We start from the raw sequence: 21,404 nt of genomic DNA, 5'->3' as shown, positions 1-21,404 counted from the left end.
CCCCCCCCCCCCCCTAATAAGATTCCGCGTTCCTTGCGAAAGAGCTCGTTGTGCTCGCGAAGCGCAAGCTCGCCGGCTCGTTACACTTTATCGCTCGCATCGTGATACGATACAACACGGAAAAATGAGGGACAAATACATACCGGGGGCTACGTGTGCCACACACACGTGTGCTATCGATCTAAACGATCGCGCGTTTATGAGCGAAGTTCTAGTCGGCACGCGAGGCTTCGGAGAAACATTGATCTCTTAACGCCACAACACCGCCGCCACTGCGCCGTTACTACCAACACGATCAACCGTCGACACACCACCAACGGTGGTCAGCAGGCGCGAGGCCGCCTGATAAAACCGAGCGACAAGATATCGGCTTGCCCCCCTCCCCCTTCTCTTTCACCCTGTGCTTAAAACATCGGCAATCGGATTATTCGACCGTTCGCAAGGTCCCGGCGGTCGCGTCCGGCGGTATCGAGCGAAGTTTCGAGTGTATCGCGAAACGTTATCCTCTTAATACCGCATGGATTAATCACGCTAAGCGGATTCGCCCGTCAACGCCTGCTAAACATCCGTTTAACGATTCGGCGACGTAATATTTTCCCGGCGGGCGATCGCCGTGGAAATATTTTTCCTCCTCTGCGCGCGCGTGTCCGAAGATTATCGACATTCGCGGACGTAATAATGCGACATTATTATACCGCTTCGGAGGGCGAGCGGGGATCGCGCGCCGCAAAATGTTTCGTTTGTCGTTGCGGCGGTGGTGCGCGATAAACGAACGAAAATCCGCAAAGGCCGAATTCGGCGTGATGTCGATGTCGCGTTGTTGTTTGCAACCATCCGCCGGTGTGTTTGCGATATGTGCCGTATTGTACGTTTATTACGGTTGTGTGTAGTCGTGCCATTTTGCGATATTGCATTTAACAATTATGCCACGATATATTTTATTTGACGAATGGCGTGCCGCGGCTGGTACACCACCGGCGCGGTTCACCATTTTTGCGATATTTCATTTGTTCCTTAATCGCCGTGTTGCATATTTCATGCGACGATTCGTCCGTTCCGACGCGCGATTAAAAATTCTCCTCGTGAGAGNGGGGGGGAGGGCGAGAGGATTCTCTCACGGATTTCTGTAACGCGCGCCGCGCGGCCAGGCGAGCGCGATATTATGTGAACTTATATGGAGTTACGCAAGTATATAATTACGACGCTAAACGATTACTCCGCCCCATTTAATCCTAGGCTGACACCCTTTGCGCCATCGGGTCGTTCGTTCTGATATCGTCCGTGCCGCAAGAGATGTTAAAGCCGTCGGTTAAAAGATATTCTCGGGGGAAGGACAGGGAGGGAGGGAGCTCGCACGGTTTCTTTCTCTTCGGAACTCCATATCCGACCGAGTTAAAATCTGAACGAACTATTCTCTTTCAATTTTGCTACCATTCAAGAATGTTCCGTTTCTCGGGGAAAGTAAGAGAAGGAAGTTGCACGATCCGTTCGTGCGGAAGAAGAGAAATTCTCAAGCGTGTTAAACGAAAATCTGTCGGTGAGCGTCCAATTGGTAAATTAATTGTCGAAGAACGTCGCGAGCGACGAAAACGCAACACGAAACTCACATTCGCGTGTTTTCAGTATCTTTCGGATAATTAAAGCGTATGAAAGATAACTGCCGTTGAAAAGCCGTAATTTGCGAACGAAACGACTGTGTAAATCATATTTTTTTCTGTAATTCTCTCTCTCTCTCTCTCTCTCGTTTCGAAACACAAAAGAGTACACGCGGAGATATTTGGAGTCCTGTTGCAAGGGGAATGATTACAAAGGAGAAATTAAAAAACTTCGTGCCACTCCGAAACACTCCGGCCTTGCTCTCTCATAAGCACAATGCTTATTTCTATTATTATTATTATTTTTATCATTTTGTCATTTTATTAATGGGAGGTTATCCCTTTGCTACATAGTGTTGAAAAGCAAGTGTACAAAAGCAAGAAATTTACAAATATATAAATTAACGCAGAGAAGAAAAGAAAAAATATGTATAAATATGATGGAAAGAGAGAGGAAGGAAAAGTAACGTCACGAGAATAAATTCAAATGATTAATAACCGGCTTCATTATATTATATTAACGTCCCCCGTTCCCCGTCCTGCGACTTGAACGTCGTCAACACGGTGTAGAGTAACATTACAGGCGCGATGTACTAATCGAGTGAAGACGAATCCTCGGAGTTCTCGGATCTGCCGATAAATTGCCATCGTAATTAGACGGTACGGGTGCGCTGTTCCATCCGTTCCGAGTAGGAAAGTAATTCCGTCCTTCTCTCTCTCTCTTCCTCCCGCTCGCTCGAGCTCTCTTTCTCTCTCTTTCGCTTTCCCCTCCGGCACTCTTGCCACGTTTCTCGCGCGTCGTTACTTAACTCGGGACTAACTACTCGCTAACGTCCGCCACTGAGTGCTTTTGCTTGCTCACGTCGTAATCTGATTGGGCTCTAGTAGGCGTTATTTCGTTTCCGAGTTCGGTCCGGCTGCACGCTGTTGTCGCTGGTATCGTCTTTATCGCCGCTCATCCGTGCATCCCGTGTTCGAGCGTTTGTGCGACAATTTCTAATGACGATAGTGAAGGCTGAGAGAGCAATTCGTGAGTTTACGAGCGAGCATTATAATAGAGAGGCGCCTGTCAACGTCAGTCGCGACAACGGTTGAGGAAAGGCCCGCGCGTTAACGCTCCGGAAACATCACCATCACCATGACACTCGCGAGTTATGTCGTGTACAGGGTGTATCCGTTTCCACCGCGCGCCTCTTTTCCACGGGTGAATTGTTTTCGGATCCATTCTCTCTTTCTCTCTCTCTCCCTCTCTTTTTCACAAGTAGATTAGTCCTTAAGGGAAACGTCCGGGGTTAAAACTTCGTAGTACCTCAGGAGATAAAAGTATAATCCCGTTGTTTCCCGACCAATTTTAAGCGGTGCTTCATTACGAGGATATTTAAGGAGCTGAAAGACACGAAGAATGGATTACATCTAATTAAATTTTCAACGGGACGAAATCGTCTCTGGAGAGATTAAGGAAGTCGTGGGCGGCTGGGAGCGCGCGAGTTTCGTCCGGGACACCCTGTGCAGCTATCGTCGCTGCAAGTTCCCACTGCGAATACACTTGGCGGCTCCTTATGCACGCGGGATGCGAGATTTCGCTTTAAACTCGGTATACCCGAGGATATAATATACAGCGCGGGTGGCAGATACGCGGCAGAAGTTTTCGAAGAAACGACGTCGAGGTGCGCGGGCTTATTTTCAAGCCGCATCGGCGTGCGCCAGAATCAACGAGAGAGAGAGAGAGAGAGAGGTGGATGAAAAGAAAGCTTAGCTTTTACGAGACGAGGTAATCGACGAAAGCCGAATTCCGACCGAGGGGTCACGTCCAGGTAATTAAGAGTTTGATTGTCTCTATTGATCGACAATTGCAATTAAACAACCGCACCCGCCGCACTACTCCGGACGGACCAGGGCTCTTCAAACGCCGCGTTTATTCATACACTCACCCTCGCGGCTTGCTTGTTCGTGTGTGTGTGTGTGTGTGTGTGTGTGTGTGTGGACACGGGGAGAGGTGACGAGGTGCAAAAAGAGCGCAACACTCCCGCATCGTTCGCGGATGATTCGCTAATCGACTGCAATTACTTGGCCGAACGCGACGCAAGCCAATGTCGATGTATCTATCTCTATCGTTGGCTCGTTTGGCTCTTGAGCACCGAAATGGATTTCCCGGGACATTTAAAACGTGATGTTCCCTTTTTCACGACTTCTCCTTCTTTCTACAGCGGTTGCACGTCAGAATATCTTGATCTCGATTTCAGCGGCGGATTCCGCGCGACTTCCCGGCTCTTCATTTTTCATTAATAAAAATGTCGCCAGGCATCAACAAGTTTCAAGTTGTTAAGCGCTCGGAAACGAAGGGAACGACTTTGCTCTCGCGAGCTTAGCCCTCGAAAAGCGAATCGAATCACGAGACTCCATTGTTCGTCCGAACTCAAGTGGACTCTGCCTCTTAAGGATTTTAATTCGAAGTATCCGGTCGGTGTTCGATATCGTGTATCGAGGAATTGCGAAATTTTCTCGAGAGAAAGATCGGCTGCGGGTCCCGGAGAGAACACGCAAACACACAAACGAGAAGGAATTTGCATTAAAGTTGAAATCGAATTATCCGTTCAAAATCAATCGGCAGCGCGGCTCGAAATTTTCCCCCTTTCGCTGTTGCAGTTTTATTTCCCGCCGCGCGGCACGTGGCGGTGTAACGGGATGATGAGGACACTCCGCCGAATGATTGTCATTTGAACCGAAAATTCGCGCGACCGATGCATCGCAACTATCGGGAGCTTGCACAAAGCGCATCGCACAGAAGAGAATACGCTGCTCGCTGTACCGCGAGAGATTTTGACGGCGCGCGTTACTCGCGCGGAAATTCCAGCTTTTTTCTCCGTCGCGAATAATTTTCTTTGAGAGAACCGTCGCAGGGTCCTTCCAGCGAGCCAAAAGAAATACCGTCGCACTTTGCCATATTCCGGCGGCGCACAATCGCGCTTTGAGAGGTGCGAAGTGCGACGTCGCGCCACGCGCGCATTCATGAAGCGCGCTTACGAGCGCGCCGCGGCGGATTATGTTCGCGTAGCCTACTTCCTGAAATAACTGCTTTTCTCCGCGACGCCCTGTGTATCCCGCGAGTTTCGCTAAATTCGGTTATTGGGTCGAGAAATCGGGCGGACTTCAAAAATAATGTCCCCGAGCTTTCTATAACCCGCCCCTCCTTCTCCTCCGTTGAATCTCCTTTCCCGAAATATAGAATACGTCGTTCCGATGAGTGGTTCGCCTGTGGAGCGGACAATCGATGTTGCATTCGAGAAAATACAGTCTCAACGGCCTTACGAGTTATCGCACAGTTGCGACACACGATACCGCATCGCATCGGTGTCCGGTGTTTCAACGCACTTTACCGTAACAGCGCGACGCGCGACAATTAACGTTTGTGCAGCTTCGTTACTTTCATCGTGATTTTAATATTGTTACAATCATCGTGATTTTAATATTGTTAATATATCGTACGTATAATATATACGTGACGCACGCGCGCACTCAAACACAGAGATAACCGATTCATTTTCACTTCACTTCATTATATACGGATGAAACGTAACGTACACGATGTAACGAGCTTCTTTGCTCCAGTCGAATATATGCCAGTTTTAAAGCCGGTAGCTAAGATCGGTAATAATTGTCGCTTATAATAATCACTCCGTAAAGAAGGTTCGGTTCTCGTGTTCGGGTCGAAGTTCAACAGTTGCAGCGCGGTTGCGTCTGTTGACGGTGCAACAAGTCGGGTTAACAGCTGTTTCGGCCGCATATAGTTATGTGCACGACGGTGGTACTGTGGCACTTCGATTTGGCCCAAGTCCAGGCCGAGTTTACGAGGCTTCAGTGAACTTGGGCGTTACGTTTGTTGAATAGAGCGGGCCGTACTATCAACCGTATGAGCATCGATAATACAGCGTGCAGTGAATGAGGAAGCTTCTACTCAAGTTTGGAGATAAGCGCATGGTGAATAATGCAAGTGTCGTGGTTGCCGATAGCGTAAGACCAGAAGCATGCGCGGACGCGCGCGCGCGTGTGCATTCGATATCGGTAATTTAACGGTACAATTTAACGATACGATTTGTCGGAATATCGGAAATGAGCGATTGTGCACGTCGTTCTGTCATTTTCCACGAATAGCGAGCGGGGAACGAAAACAATTACACGTCACGAATACATATATATGTCTCTCTCTCTCTCTCTCTCTCTCTCTCTGTAGCTGAAAAACTGGGCGATTGAAAATTGCGCCTATTGTGTAGCGGAAGTGCTTTAGCTTACATATAAAAATTGCGTCGGCGAACCAACGTAATGTGTATCGGTAATCGAAAAATGCGCGCGTGTAAGCTTCAAAATTCCGGATTTTGTTTTATATTTTTTGTTTCTCCTTTTTTTTTTCAGGCGATATATATCGAATGCGAGTTTAAATGTCACGCTCGCGAATACGAAGCACGTGTATACGTATGTATGTCGTAATGGCTTATTACGAGAGAAGTATGATACGACCTAGCAGCACAGCGAATCAATAAAGTCCGCCATAACAACACCGACACATAATTATTAACTCTTTCAAAGCCGTGCGTTTTTCTCAAACGAGAGGAAAAAAGAATGCCGCGTCGGTCGCTTCATACATAGTGTCGGAGAGTTTGCGCTATTTATGGAAGGCGTATATAACGTACAACGTGCGTACACGTAGAGTTTTAAGGGATTATCTCGAGCGCTTAGCGGAAAATCTCTATGTTCGATGATCGACCACGGAGTCGATGTTGTGTTATTTCCTTTTCCTTTTTTTTTTTGATTAGATCGTTTTACCGACGTTGATATAAAATCCCGATGGACGTGATGTAAGGCAAATATTTACCAGAAAATATCAATCTACTGAACAAAAAGATGTAAGTCCGAGATCGGGAACGTGTGATCTCGCGCGCGCGATATTTATTCCCGGCGCATGTAAGTGCTGAATATATTTCCATTCGTTAACTTTTGTCGCGAGATTGAAAAAACACTGGATTAAAGGACGGCTAAGTTATGGCGCATAGTCGCCATAGTCCAGCGACGATTTTTGAAAGGATGAAAAACGAGAAGATCTTCCTCGAAAATTTTCAAAAATCGCACTTGAATCGCACACGTAACTTTGCCGTTCTTTAATCCCATATTTTTTCACCCTACAACGGAGTTAACGAATGGAGATATATTCAAGATTTATGCGTAGAAAATAAATATCACACGAACCGTCATCCGTTACCCTGAACTATGTTCCTGTTTTTCGAGAGATCAACGTTTTTCTGCAAATATTTGTTTACGTCACGACTATCTGAGTATAGTATCGATCATTAATTTGTAAATATTTGCACCAAATGGATGTAGCTTGATACAACGAAGAAAGTTTACGTAAACTAGGTCTTCACATATAAAATCATCTGTTTACTCCGACATAAATATTGATTCATGCCAGAGAAATTATACATGACACGCGAAGCATCCGCTGAATAGAAATTCTTCTTCATCGAGAATGTAATTTTCCGCAAGAGTCGGACGAATGAAAGACTGATAATTAGTGGTCGATACTCGTATATTTTTCAATATTTTTCACTCTAATTATTCCATGTAACTCACGAGAGCGGAGATTTCATGCGAGATATTTTCAAAAGCAAAACGAAAATGAGAGGTATTTTATTTAGAAAATATTTTATCCAGAAAATACTTGGTTTTACTTCGAAGCAACGCGCTCTTAGCCCGTGTCATACACGTTTCATAGGATCGAGAAGGTCGCGAGCTGACGGGACGTTGAGCAAACAGGAGGTCAAATCATTGACCGGGAACCTTTCCTTCAGAATGTCTCTCATCACGTAGATGTCACAGGACGGACAGGACAGGACGGATATGTGATATTCCACCGGACGTTACGATTCGGTACGATTTAACCAGTTTATGCGCGCATTCGATCACGGTCGCCAATAATCGAGATTAATTATGACACGATGCAACGCGAAGCTCGAATTGGAATCGTGAATTAAATGGTTAAATTTAAAGAGATTCTTCGTCATTTCTCGATCACACAATACTTCTTTACTATCTACCATCGCGTTTTTTCCTTCCTTCTGCCTGGAAAATATACGTTTTCTCGATTCACTTCACTCCGTGTTAAAAAATTGCTTTAGAATCACTCAATTTTAAGAAAATTATTTTAAGATTATTATTTATGAACGATACGCTCCTTGCGAATGTTAAATTGAAATTTACAAATTATTTCCGCACATACCCGCTTGCGTCCTTAGAAGCTCCGCTTTCACTGTGAAGCAAAACTACTTTCGCAGGAACAAAGCGATTCTATTTTCATGGCAGAAAAGGGGACACAGAAGGCCGAAAGCAAAAACTTCATTGTTTTTCGATCACGGATAGAGATTTCAACATACGTGCTTCTTTTCGCTTACCTCAGGAACGTGGACAGAGCGTTGCCGGAGGAAAAGCTGAAAAACGGGGTCCGAGACATGCACCGTCCTGAACGTTAAGGACCCGTACAGGTCCTCAATTGCTTCTCTCGATCTCGTCCACGCTCTGGCTCCTCTCGCTGCGCTCGTTGCGATGCAACTCTCCCTTTCTTTTTCTTTTCGATCTCTCTCCGCCGCTCCTTTGTCCCTCTCGCTCCGTCCCTTTCGAACCAAAGCAGCGACAAGTGGCAGCTCCGACGGGTAAAATTTCCACACGAGTTCGACTATCGGAGTATTAGCTCTCGTTCTTTCTTTCTCTCTTCTTTCCTCTCTTCCTCTCTCGGCAGATATCTCGCGCCGATACGATAAGGCTTTATGACCGCGATTATTCGAACGAGGCCCGGAGCTGCCTACCGATACGGGGGCTCATTGATTTCACGAGACGACCAGGCATACGATGATGTGCACGCGAGGACGTGCCCGACGGGAATCAAGAGCGAGGAGCGTAGGTAAAGCGACGCCGGTGCGAAACGCTGACTGAACCACTAGCGAGGCAACGAGGGGTGCTCCGTGTCGGTCCCCTCTGCTTTCACCCTCCGGACTGTCGTCTCTCTCGTTCTCTCCCTCATCTTCACTCCTCCTGCGGGCATCATCCCTCTCCTCTTTCTCTCTCTCTCTCTCTCTCTCTCTTTCTCTCTCGGCTCGCCCTCTCTCCGGAACGCTCGCTCGCTTGCTACTCGTCGCTCACCTCTTCCCTGCCTCCCTCCTACCTCCCTCTTCAACCCTCCCGCTTCCACCCTTCTCTCCTGCGACGTGTACAACCTACGCTACGCTGTAGTCGTCCTCGATGGGGTGGAATAGCGTACACACGCTATACAGAGAAGCAACGACTGTGCGATCCTACGATCCTGCGCCCTGACTCGCTGGAATATCGCGAGGTATCTGTCTTTCTCTACCTACAGCTCCTCTTTCTGCCATCCTTGTCACGGTTCCTCTTTCTTATTCTCTCTCTCTCTCTCTTTCTCTCGCTCTTTGTCTCTCCATCTGTCTCGCCGGGGCGAGATTTAGACCGTCCTCTGAGGACGAAGATAGGGGTGCTTAACCGGTGGGATTCGCGATTTCGCATACCATCCTGCTTCTTAGGCTCGAAACCGCGAGCACGGAATTTCGCAGCCTAGCGTTATCGCTTTCAGGAAGTTCCGGAATCAGGGCTGAGATGATTGGAAGTTCCTGGCCAAGTAGGGCGACGATAATTATTCGGATGACGAACCTGATTGAACGACAGCTGAATACTTAAGCTACTTCGATTTTAAATATCATTGCTTTTAACATAGGTGACTTTATGTATAAGTTGTGTCTTTCTTATATTGCGTTTCCACATCATATCTACTCTGACGTTGAAACGGGCTGACATTGAGTGAAAAGGATCGGCGTATTTGCGCGTTCGTGTGCTCGAGGGTAGCTTGTCCTTGCTCCGTGAACGGATATAAACGGAATATCGTCGAGAGGAAGGTATAAACTGAAATTATACGGTGTGGAGCGAGGAGTCTTCGTTTTCCGCGCAGTAATCCTCCGACATGGCACGCGTTGCGCGTCCATTTTCGACGCGGAATCTCGAGTCAGAAATTTAATGTTGAAAGAGGGGAATAGAGAATATCGCGGGTAAAAACGCAAGTTCGAGGTGACTCGGCGCACTAAAGAAAAGACGGGAAGGGTTCCTTTCACGGACTTCTTTCCACTCGCGAAAATAAGACGTCGATGATGCAACAAAAAGATTCAGAAGACGCTTGAAGAACGCTTAAATAACGACCGAATAATTAGGTCATCTCTTAGACGTTTTTATCTGGAATTGTAAAAATGTAAATAGTTCTTTCTATCTCATTCTTTCTCCTTCCGCGATATTATCCGTTCATAACAGCGTGCGCTGTAGATTCATCGTCAAAGCAAATTCTTCGCGGGTTTAATCAGTTCGTGTATGCTCTGTGAATACTCGGTTATTATATTCGTATATACTTTAAAAATCTCTAAAAATCGGAAGATGCAGTAATATCTTGACATTGCGGACGTAAAAAGAATATACGGTCGCCGTACATTGCGTCGTTGTCGAGCATCTTCATGGCGTTTATATTTTACGGCCAATTTATATGAAAACTTTTACGATCACTATTCCTGTAGATATTGTCGCCACAATTACAATCCATACATATCTGTGAAATTCCACCCAAACGTGAAAATTCTCGATTTGTCATATTTTTTCAGATCAAAATACATGTCTTCTATATTTTATGCTTTGCGCGTTACCACGAAGCTTTACATTTAGAGAGCTTTCATAGCGGGGAAGGATCGACGTGTATTAAAAAATACATGGTAGAATTTTTATTTTTTTTTAATATTAATTATATATTCCTACAATATTGCAGTATATCGCAACGGCATACTTTTGCAGCACCATCGATTAAGTGTAATTTATTGATCAAACCATGATGTATGGCGGATCCGACTTACTCTTGGATCATCCGGTCTGTAAACTAAAGCATTACCGTAATTAGCGTTAACGCATTAGGCTTCAGATTAGGTAACGCAGTTATCTCATTTTCGTCCGCGATTCTGTTTTATCGGCGGACGCGATTTATAATTACGTAACCATACCATAATTCAAACAAATTCGACTCGGATGAACTAGACCTTAATTTTCGACCACTTACTTGTCGGCTTGTTGTGATACTTCGGGGTCAGATCGTGCGTGCTGCCATACCACATCACGAAAATACCTCCAGCAGTTGCTATTATCGACAAGGGTGTGCTTGCCATTATGACGGGGATCTCGATCCACCCTTTGCGCCACAAGTACTTAATCTTCGTCACTGAAAGCAAACGAATCACGTAATTACGATACTCGTATTTGTGCGTTTTTCTCGCGAATATATAATACTCGATATCTTACGGAAGCTGTTGCCTCGTAGAAGATTTAAGTCCTCAGCGAGTAGCCATCGTGTATTAAGCTTCACCATCGTCGTTGATTTAACTTAACAATCGATGTGATTCGAAAGGAGCAATGTCAGCTCGCCCGTGAACGTTGACGAATACTTAGAGATTACGACAGGTCCTTGTTTACGACGAAAAATTGACGGAACCTTCTTCACCGTATCGCGAAGAGGTTAGGAAGCACAGCTGTTCTTGCCGTTCCGCGCGCCACGTACTACTAAACGAGACGACAGAATCACACTTGCATCGTCGATACGATTGCGATATAGCTTTATCAACCAGAATTCACCGTTTTGAATATCAATGGAATATTGTTGGAGTGAAATATGATCAAAATATATCTATTTCAGCTTCATTTAAGCGCAGATCAAGTGCAGTGGTATCGTTATATTCATACATATTTATCTCTCTTTATTTCTCTCTCCCCCTCCAACTTTTTATATAATATAATATCTTAATATATATTTATGAATCGCTATTTCTTGACACGATTACCACCGATATCCATAATTTGTCCTTGTATTTGAAATCGTCTTCACTTCATATCTTCAGATACGCCGTAGCCAATGAAACGATCTGCACGACACTTGAAAATAAATTTAAGACGATTTTAAATTTACGGTCTGGCTATGAATACCGTTCTTAGAGTAAAACGCAACATCTGACGTATATCCATTTCCGAATTATCGAATTGAAATATCCCAGGATATTTTCCGCATCATTTCAACGAGGCGTCTCGCGTTCGCGGAATTTTCAATATTCGTGTTTGTGTACGTCGTTTTTACCTCGTTCAAGCGTCGGAATGCAGCGCTTGTAAACAAACACACGTCCGGACATAGTGGTTACCGTGCGAGCGGCTGCGCGCGCATCGCCATCTCGCGAGTCTCGCGGGAGCCATGACGCGGAGCGGACCAGTATGGCCGCCGTCGCGATATCTTTAATTAGTGACAACTGAATCGTTCCGTGTTTTCGCAGACAGAGTGGCGAGCGAGGGGAGCGCATCCGACCGCTGCACGCGTGGCAGACCCTGGCGGACCTCGACGTATCGGTGAGTGATGAGATTCGATTGAGTTAACGTCGCTAACACGCGCTACGGATCGGTAGACCGCCGGAGTACCTCGCACCCTCGCCCGTTCCCACGCAGCTCTTTTTGCATTATTAGCGGCGACGCGCGGTCGCGTCGCATGTCGGCGTCGTCGCCGACCGGACCAGCGTAATTCGCAGCGCGAAAATGCGAATCGTCACTCGTGCGGGCTGAGACGAACGCGACGGGAACACGATTGACAGGTACGACGATGAGCATCCACGGATGAAGCACGGGTCAACCCGGAACACACGCGCGTTTCAATTATGTCACTGCGCGAACTTGGCATCGCACGGTCATGCCCTCGCGTTTTCGCGATCCGCGCGAGATCGTCCGCCGGTCGGCCGGCGATTCGAGGTTAGCCACGCGCCGGGACCACCGCGGGTACAAGGGTTATTTCGTGGCGATGTTTACCGCATTTCGGAGCCGAGATTTCGGCCTCCCACATTGTCGGAGCGAGGGATCATCGGTTGGAATGTGCGTCGTGACGATTTCGCATCGCACCGCGCGATGTCGCCACGAGACTGCCGGCCGCGTGTATCTTCGGTCCGGTCATTCAATATTATCTCTGCGATTCGTCGTTGCGCCTGGTCGTAGCACACGCATGATCGCGAACAATAATACGGAACTACGCGACGTTGATGCCATTTATCTGTCGCGCGATCAACAACGCGGTCTGCCTTGCGATCGTATCCTTGTTTAGCGCAGCAACGTGTTAACGACATTTGTTATCTGTTCATTGATGGGGAATGACGGTTTGCGATAACGATTGCAACGAGTTTACGTAAGCCTGCAGTTGCTGATTATCTGAAACCGATTACGGGATTGTACGAATCTTATCTCGCTAATAACGTACAGTCACAAGCGTTATCTATTAATATTAATTAAAGATGCCAGTAAATATTTATTTCATTTTATTTGTATCTTGAGGCAAGGATATCGTAATAGAATGTTTGAGATTTTTTTTTATTTGAACGTTTAAGACAACATCTTTTATTTGAACATTTGGATTGACCAAGATTGACTCGGCGAGTTGTCCTTTCTGAAATTTCATTCGCGATGACACGGAAAGAAAATTTATTTAAATAAAGTCAGTTTTAAGTGGGACTCGCGCGCAGCCGGGCCAAAACTACTTTTGAAACACCGCATGTGCGAAAATTTGTGAATTTTGCGGTTATCGTTAGAAGAACATGTGTCGCTATTTACTTCGAAATGTGCTATGATGCTCAAAATGTCACACGGCGCGAACACAATCACGCGATATTTCTGCTTTGCGGAATATGTGCCAGGAGATTATGATATTTGTGGAACGTTATTGTCTTTATGAGGCTCGTAGATTAAAAATAACGCGCTAGAATACCAGAACACGGAATTTTGCAATTTTAATGAGTAATATAAGAACAATATAATTTAGTTATAATCGGTTATTTTCGTCTTAAAAAAAATATTTTTTAACTAGGACGATAAGGACGTGTAAATTATTGCGAGCATTTTAGAAGATCACGTTCCTCTTAGAAAATCAAAACAATCGTGTTACAACATAACTTGTTGATTACACGTCATTTTTTTCACAACTTTACAAAATTTATATTAACGCGATTAAAACATAACACACTCTAATTGTCACATCACATTATCTTATGTTTGCTCGTTTGTGAAACCGTTCAACATGCGGGAAACGAAAGCCCGACGGAGCGGAGATCGATTCCCGATCCGAGAACTCGGTTTTGCGATAATCACGACTGTTTCTTACCCGCGGCACGAATTCCGCCGATCCCCGGGGGAATCCCGTTGGCAGAAGCCGTGGTGGTTCTGGAATTTCGGGATTCTGCGCCAAAAAGCGAGTAGCGCGCGTCTCCGTGCGAGAAAAAGTTGCTTCCGCGCGAACGCGGGCGACACGTGCTTGGTCGAGACCACACACGCGGTTCTGAGCAAACGGAAAGACCAAATGTATCTCCAGCTTTGACGCTTTCGGTTTTGGCCCTCGTGCCTGCGATACTCTCGACTACGCGAAGATTCCCTTTACCTTGCGATAATATACAAACTGTCTGCGTTGAAAATTAATTTAAGGCCTGATTTACACGACCGAATTCCGATCTGATTTTGAAATATCTTTTAAATATTTTTGCTGTTGCGATTTAAAAAAATTTTTCCCATACACATGTACATATTATTTACATATATTATATGTAACATGTATGTTTTTATTTTGCCGTAAAATATCGTTGATGAGACCGTCTTCTTTCCTGTCAGCGAACATCTTCTAGGAATTTACTCGTTTAAGATCTTCGAGTAGATGCGTACATCGATAGGTACTCGGTGTAGGCACTTAGTCGAACTGATTTATTCATAGCGCTGCCTACGCGGACGCGTTTGCACCTGCACGAAAGTCTTACCGTGAGCGATAGGATCGTTACGCTACGCGTATTATGATCCATCCGATCAGTCTCATCGCCGTTGTCGGAAGCACTTAACTCGAGATCGATCTCGGTGAAAATTGTCGAACTTCATTATACTCATAACTCGCGATAAGAAAAACTCACGATTAGATCACCGGGGGTTACCGGGTTAGAAGCGTCGGATAGAAGTCGCCCCTGCAAGTTGGCACGTTCGAAAATTTCTTTTTTACCATCTCACCAAAAGTCTGGAAAGCAGGAGACTTCCGTCTTTCTGTAACCCTCTTATCATAGTAACGTCACACGTATTCATTGTCGATAGTCAAGCGTGAACGAATGTGTAAGACATTATTGTACCTCTCTGGCGTTAAAGACGTGGATAAATTACGTAGACGCGACGTACGGATTGTAACGATTGGCGCATCTATTAGACGCCGAGACGAGAGAAGCTAGCACCTGTTCCTACGCCGGTCCGTGTAACACCACTTCGCCACTCAAACCGCGAGAGAGCTTCTCCCCGAGAAGCTCAACACTCGAACTGTCCCGAAAGGAAGAAAAAAGGCGAACACACGAGCGGGCGCGTTGGCACACCACGTGCCGCGCCGCGATATTTCCGTCGAGATAATGCCCGCCGAGATGCCTCTCGGGCGGCGGGCCTCTCCCTCTCCGCGCGTTCTATTCCGGCGTCTCGCGTCCGCCGTGCGTGAAATTGCAGCGTTAGTTCGCACGGAAGATCGCTCGAACTCGCGAATTTCGTCGTCACGGTGCGCTAATCGGGCAGGAAGGCTGCCTGACACGCGTCACCCACGCGTTCGCCGCAGGGTTAAAATCGCGTAGCCGGTAACGAGGGGGTCAGGAAGTCCGACAAATCGCGTCGCGCTCTCGTCTGCCCCGTGGTACCTTGGCAAGCGACGCGGCGCGGCCGATCATTTATTCGTTGCCCGTTACGCAATGACTCGAGACAGCCGACAAAGCGGCAGCCGACGGAAGAACGATGTCGGCTCGCGAGAGAATTGTTGCTTAGAACGACGTGTCGGGGGTGGTGGTGTGCGCTTCGCGGAACATTCGGCTTAGATTTGCACCGGCACCCGTTCCTTCGTTCCTCCGCCTGAACGTCTCTCTTGTCGACGCGCCCGTGAAGCGCGCGACGCGTACGTGACGATGTATTCGCGCGCTCCAACCCAGCTTGCAACGCCAGGAGCGACGAAAGCGAGGAAGAACGCAAATCCGCGACAGACTCTTCGTCGAGGAAATCGCTTTAATTTCACGGAACAAGTTTATAAAGCCGCGAACTTTATTATTAATTCTGTAAATCTGTTCGTCGGAAAGTTGTGGAATCAGAAACGCAACAGTGAAACAAAATGCTCGGAAATATGGTAGATTTGGAGATATGGCATTCTTCACAAACAGTCGATTATTTAGTCGCAACGTTACTCGAAGTATAAATTAACAAGACATGACGAAATTATTCGCGGAAAAAAATGCTGTTGAATCAATCGAATTTCCAACGAGATGCATAATTGGAGTAAATCTTGATTCAATAAAGATATCATTGAAACTAATACTTTAACTTAAATTAAAACAATACATAATACAGTAGTTTTAACCATATTTTCCATCGAATCAAGAAGATTTACTCCAATTACGCTGTTATTGGAAATATTATTGATTCAATAGCATTTTTTTTTCCATACAGCGCCGGTCAACGATGGCGTCTGCGACAATGAACTTGTTCAACATCATTGACCTTTGACCGGTATGTGTACGTGTGTAGAGAAAAAACCGCGTACGGGAGCTCGTGCTGGATCTCTGGGTTCCTACCGAAATCTCCTACGCAAATTAATCCGCTCGTTATCCCGCTTGTCGATTTCTCCTGCGGACTCCATGAGGGTTTGTTGAATCGCGGGTGCTGCTCCGATCCGTCCACCGCAGTAAATCACGGAAATCGCACGTGCTGCCAAAACGACAGTAATACCCAGCGGTGCGCCGGCCTACGCTCGTGTCTGCTCCTCGCATAATAATGCACCCCGGCGTGCATAATCCGTGCCAGGTTCTCGCCACTGCCAGATTGAAAATACAAACGTAACGCAGGTGAGGCCTCCGCGGCGGTGGCGGCCGCGCTTCTGTTCGCCGATGATGTATACGCGGCCTCTTTCGGCTTTAATGCCTCCCCGCGTTGCGTGTCGCGCGGAAGAGCCTGCGGTCGATTAACCGAATCGTAACTTTGTTCTCGATATATCCGCATCGCTGCGCGAATATTCGTCTTTCGCGATTCCAAATAGCGCACCGAGAAATCGCGTTCCCGCGAACGCCGATCTAAACGGTGCCGGCGAGCGCCGGTGATTAATGCTCGTTTGTTTGGGGTAACTACAATTCTTTAAGTCGGTTTTCCGAACTTCGGAAACACACACACACGTCGTGATAAATTCGCAACGTCGACAGCCTCTCGCTGGCGGTGTCGGCTTAACAAGTTTGTTAACTATAGTTATTTGTCTTCCATACACATATGCTAAGATCCTTCTCCAGGAAGGAATAATTTCGTGCGCTCGGCGTTTACGGCCGTTTTCAGATGTTCATTTGCTTAACTTTGTGATAAATCAGCGCGAGAAATGGCGCGTCCTCTCCGCGCCTCGATCATTTCGTTAAAGCGATAGATAACCACGTAATTTATAGCCCGGCCGCGTATCCGCCCGGATATCTAACTCCGGGGCTTTCACTCGCGTGCGCGAGACATTTCTCGCGGACGGACGGACTCGCGTCGCGTTAATAACTCGCGGGTAACTTTGAAAACGGTACAGCTACGGTACGGAGGAACGATCGGCCGTTTATCGCCGCGGAACGAATTGTCGTGGGCGTCTGTCGAGAGCGCGTCCTCGCCTCGTCTAGCTTTTCCGTTCCACCTTTCTCGGCCGTTCTCCTCGAAACGAGGGCTGCCACAAATCTCCCGGTGAAAGGTCAGGCGTCGCTGACCCCATGCCGAGCTGCGTCCACCGGCGTGTAAGATTGCCGCGTGTTAAATTATTTTCAAATTGGCCGCTTCTCTCCGCTTTATCCACGGTCCTTCGCTCGACGCCCGCGGAGCGAGCGCCGCGCGATAATGGGGATCCGTCTCGGAGAGGCTTTAATTCAACGTAATTTCGTCGTTATTAATTCCCGCGCACTCTCGGACTCGCTCTCTCAGGCGCGCGTAGATTCGCGCGCCGGTGGATACGTCGATAAATCACAATTACCTTAAGCAGCGTCCGCTTTTATCGCGCTTAGTCATCGGCGAGCCTGTATTTCGGGCTAACTTCGCCTCTAATTAGGGGCCCCACGGACGCGTTCCGGGATATCGATCACACCTGTCTTCCGCTGTCCAATGTCTCGAATCATTAAAAGAGACACGCGAGCCATTGTGACCGGTGTATCCGGGCGGATACATAGTAGCCTGCCTCTCGCGAAGGACGATTTGCCAAATTTCGCGAGACCGTGCTCCGCCGACGTCCCTTCCGAATTCACAATTCGACTCGCCGTATCTCGTCTGGTGTAGTACCGCTATAATTAACGGCAAAGCCGATATATGCGGAATAAGATATACGAAAGAAAATTATGTAATTATTTTCGGCGCTAAACTTGCGGAGAAAAATTTTTTGCTGACACGGCAAATTGTTTGTTGTTACAGTGACGGCAAAAAGATCTATTTGGGCAGCAGAAACATTGGTTAAGAGTATTAATTGCTAATTAAATATTATCGCTGTCGCAACGAGCATGCAGTAGCAACGACGTTTCGCTACAACAGCAGAATTACTTTTTCCCGTGTTGCGCGTGCAATAATTCAACAATGTAGCGCGGTGCCAAAGTGTACTCGAGATAAAATTCTCCTCGTTATTTCCCATCGGGCTGGTTTATGGTATATTTTTGCGCGGCTGAATTATTGCGTTCGGCTGCCTCGGGACGCCTCGGTCTCGGGGAAACGCGCATCGCGATCCCGAAAATTAGACTTAGTGATGTCCCGCGGTCAGGCCTATATTAGAGGAATCCGCGCACCTGTCCGACTTCGTCAAGTCGCCAGCCCCGGATTATTAGCTTCCGCGAGAGGCTCGCCGAGCTCGCGATTTACACCCTGTATGCGGATGAATTAGCTCGGCAGGTGGAAATTACTGCTATTCGAGGATAGCAACGCGCCTGGTTGAAGCGGATGAGCGAGCAGGTCGAAAAAATCGTGCGCTCCCGGCGATCTCGAAATATTCTTACGCTCGCCCGCGAATTTACTTCATCATCGATTTCAGCGTCGATGCGATGCGACGCGCGGAAGGTATCTTTTATTATGGATTAATTTGTTGTCTCGTCCCCTTCCTCTCTAGCTATTCCGTGACGTTGACGACATTCGGCGGGTCTGGGGGCGCCCGGTAGAATTTCATGTATGAATTTAATAATCCACCAGACAGTCGATGTGTGTCGCTCGATACTTTTCGGTCGTCGAAAAAAAGAGTGGAAAGAAGGATGAAAAAAGGGATAAAAATTGGTGCCCGCATCAACCTCATTCTCCGCCCTTTTCTCTCCTCTCTCTCCCTCGCGCGCGCCGGGAGGCAAACCAATTACATTATTTATAATCCCAAACTAATCTGATTACACCACGGCGCCACGCGTCGTTTGTCCCGCGAGTCGATGGCATCGGGCGTTTCAATTTAGAGCTTCGGTCTTTCGTCCGAGGCGCTGCTTCGGTCACGGACGCGAGAACGCGAGAGGCGAAATTGAAGCTGTCTCGTGTAATTATCAGCGCGAGGTAATCGCGCTCGTCGATATTTATCCCGTCGTTAAAACTTTCGAACGCGCTCGCGCGCACACACGCAGAAACGCAAAGTTACATAAGATGCGGGCGAATGAGCGAGCGTGCGAGCGATCGGAAGAGTTTTGAAAATAATAAATAGGTCGTTGCAGACGCGCACGTGACCATTTGCCGCTAGTTCTTAGTCACGAGGGACTTTAAAACGAGGCGCCGAGCTTTATTTTTGAATGGAGAGCGAAAGATGGAAAATAGATCGTTCCGAGCGTCACTCGGCTGTCCGCGGCAACGATGTCGCAGAATTAATGACTAGGTCAAGAATGTGCGAGAGACGATCGTTTAAGCACTTTAACGGCCGAACGATCGCTCAACACAAAATGACGCAGTCGGACCGTCCCGTTCGCGTTTTTTCCCTTTAACGTTCGCTCCGAGGAGCGTTGCAATACCGTAAATAGAGAATCGGCGCGCGCGTCTGTTTACGCGGAGCTCTCGCGTTAGCGCTCGCGCGAATTATCGATAACGTTACGCCACCTCCGGACTTGAGAGATTTGTGTCGGCCGTACATAATTCCGTCTCGTTCCTCGCGTTCGACAGGACGTCCCTTTTCGCCGAACTTTCGGTAGACGTAAACATATAAAGTCGGCACGTATAAATGCATCTTCTCGGCTTTTACGATCGCCGGCTGTAAATTCCCCTTGGCATCGGAACGACCGCGACGGTATGCGCGCGCGTTTGCCCGCTCGCTCGCTCGCGCGTGAACGCCCGCTCTGTTGTTTTATACAAAAATTAAGGGCGAGCGCCTCGTTCTCTTTCTGTTTTTCCCTCTCTCTTTCTCTTCTCCTCCTCGCCGTGAACTCGCGATCCAAGGATCTCGTTTACTCCCAAGGTCCGTCTCGCCGATTCGCCAAGGCCGTTCTAGATTTGTCCGTAACTATTTCCGTGCCGCCGCGTTGCGAACGATGCGCGAAGGAGGCAAATAAGATAGAGCACTGTCCAATTCGCTAAATAACATATTAAGAAGAAGGAGAAAAAACAAAGAAAATGAAATCCCTTCGTTCGCAGAGCGCACGTGGGTACATCGGAGCCGTCTCGAGGCGAATAGAATTTTTCCAATTCTCCCGTCGAGATTGCCGCACGGCGTCTCGGTTTCTCGTCGATGAAGAGTCCGCGACAGCTGCTGAGCCCGATCGCGATCCGAAACATATAGAAGCAACGTGCTCCGGGCGCGTGAAAAAAAGTTTACCGTCCTTAAACTCACGTGCTCGTAAAGCCAGAAAGTTGCCGCCGCCGGCTCTCTAATTGAGTTGTGCTCGGTAATTAGCGGCGGAGAGTGATTTTTCGTCGCGGTGCCCCTTGCGCTGAAGAAGACTTGTTCTTCGCACACCTGTAACGCGCGATATATTGCGCAATTACCTATCGCCCGTCAATAAAGATCGATATACGTTTATCGCCAGCGAACATGAGCGAGCGAGCGAGCGTGAGAGTGTCCGTGCGCGCGCGCGCGCGCTATAATGCATTTACATTTCTAACATCGCGCGTTACCACCCACGCGGCGTCGCTCGCGCATAACGCAAGCCGATGCACACTTGGCTTAGCACAGTTGACCGCCGTGTCGCGCGTTCCGATATTCCGATGTTATTTATTCGTTATTTTTCGCGCCCGACGTGCAACCGTCCGCGCGTTTCTCTCTCTCTCTCTCTCTCTCCCCGTCTCGCGTATCCGCATTCAACGTTCTATCCTGTCGAGGTGGATAAATTCTGCGGAATGCGAAGCGCGATTGAAATTATTATCGCGTCCCACTCGGTAGCGAGCGATCCCGCGGCGCGCGGTCTCTTTTCACGCTTCACATATAATTCATACGATAATGCGAAAGGAAATAACCGTGGGTGCTATTTGTCCTCGTCGCGATGGCCGGCCGGCCGCGTTCTCGCCGTGCAGATCTCAACGCTCGTAAATCAGGACTTTATTTTCGCGGGTAGAGGGGAAGGGGAGGAGGAGGAAGGCACGACGAAAGGAAGATGAGAAGGAAAGAAAGTAGAGAAAAAACGATGCGTGGACGCGATTCGAGTCCACGCTGCAGATTATACGGCCGAGAAACAGATGTCCGAGGCCGAGAGTGCCTTAATTAAGAGGTAATTA

At 47.6% G+C, this 21,404-nt stretch overlaps 2 protein-coding genes across 4 annotated transcripts in view; one reads left to right on the top strand and one right to left on the bottom strand.

Annotated features, from left to right (window-relative positions):
* Window positions 1-8,618, bottom strand: part of LOC106751608 (dexamethasone-induced Ras-related protein 1) — a 24,578-nt gene extending 15,960 nt beyond the window's left edge. For all 3 annotated transcript variants that reach the window (XR_001375074.1, XR_001375075.1, XM_014632560.1), the window contains exon 1: window positions 8,039-8,618. The gene's annotated coding sequence lies outside the window, so the exon portion shown is untranslated. The remainder of the gene's footprint in view (window positions 1-8,038) is intronic.
* Window positions 1-21,404, top strand: part of LOC106751606 (MKL/myocardin-like protein 2) — a 275,296-nt gene that overhangs the window by 27,868 nt on the left and 226,024 nt on the right. The window contains exon 2 of the mRNA XM_014632550.1: window positions 11,996-12,068. The gene's annotated coding sequence lies outside the window, so the exon portion shown is untranslated. The remainder of the gene's footprint in view (window positions 1-11,995; window positions 12,069-21,404) is intronic.

This window comes from Dinoponera quadriceps, unplaced genomic scaffold (genome assembly GCF_001313825.1).
Source record: "Dinoponera quadriceps isolate SergipeBrazil2010 unplaced genomic scaffold, ASM131382v1 scaffold386, whole genome shotgun sequence".
Classification (NCBI taxonomy): Eukaryota; Metazoa; Arthropoda; class Insecta; order Hymenoptera; family Formicidae; genus Dinoponera; species Dinoponera quadriceps.
Note: the sequence above shows the minus strand (reverse complement) of the source record. Positions and strands in the feature narration are given on the sequence as shown.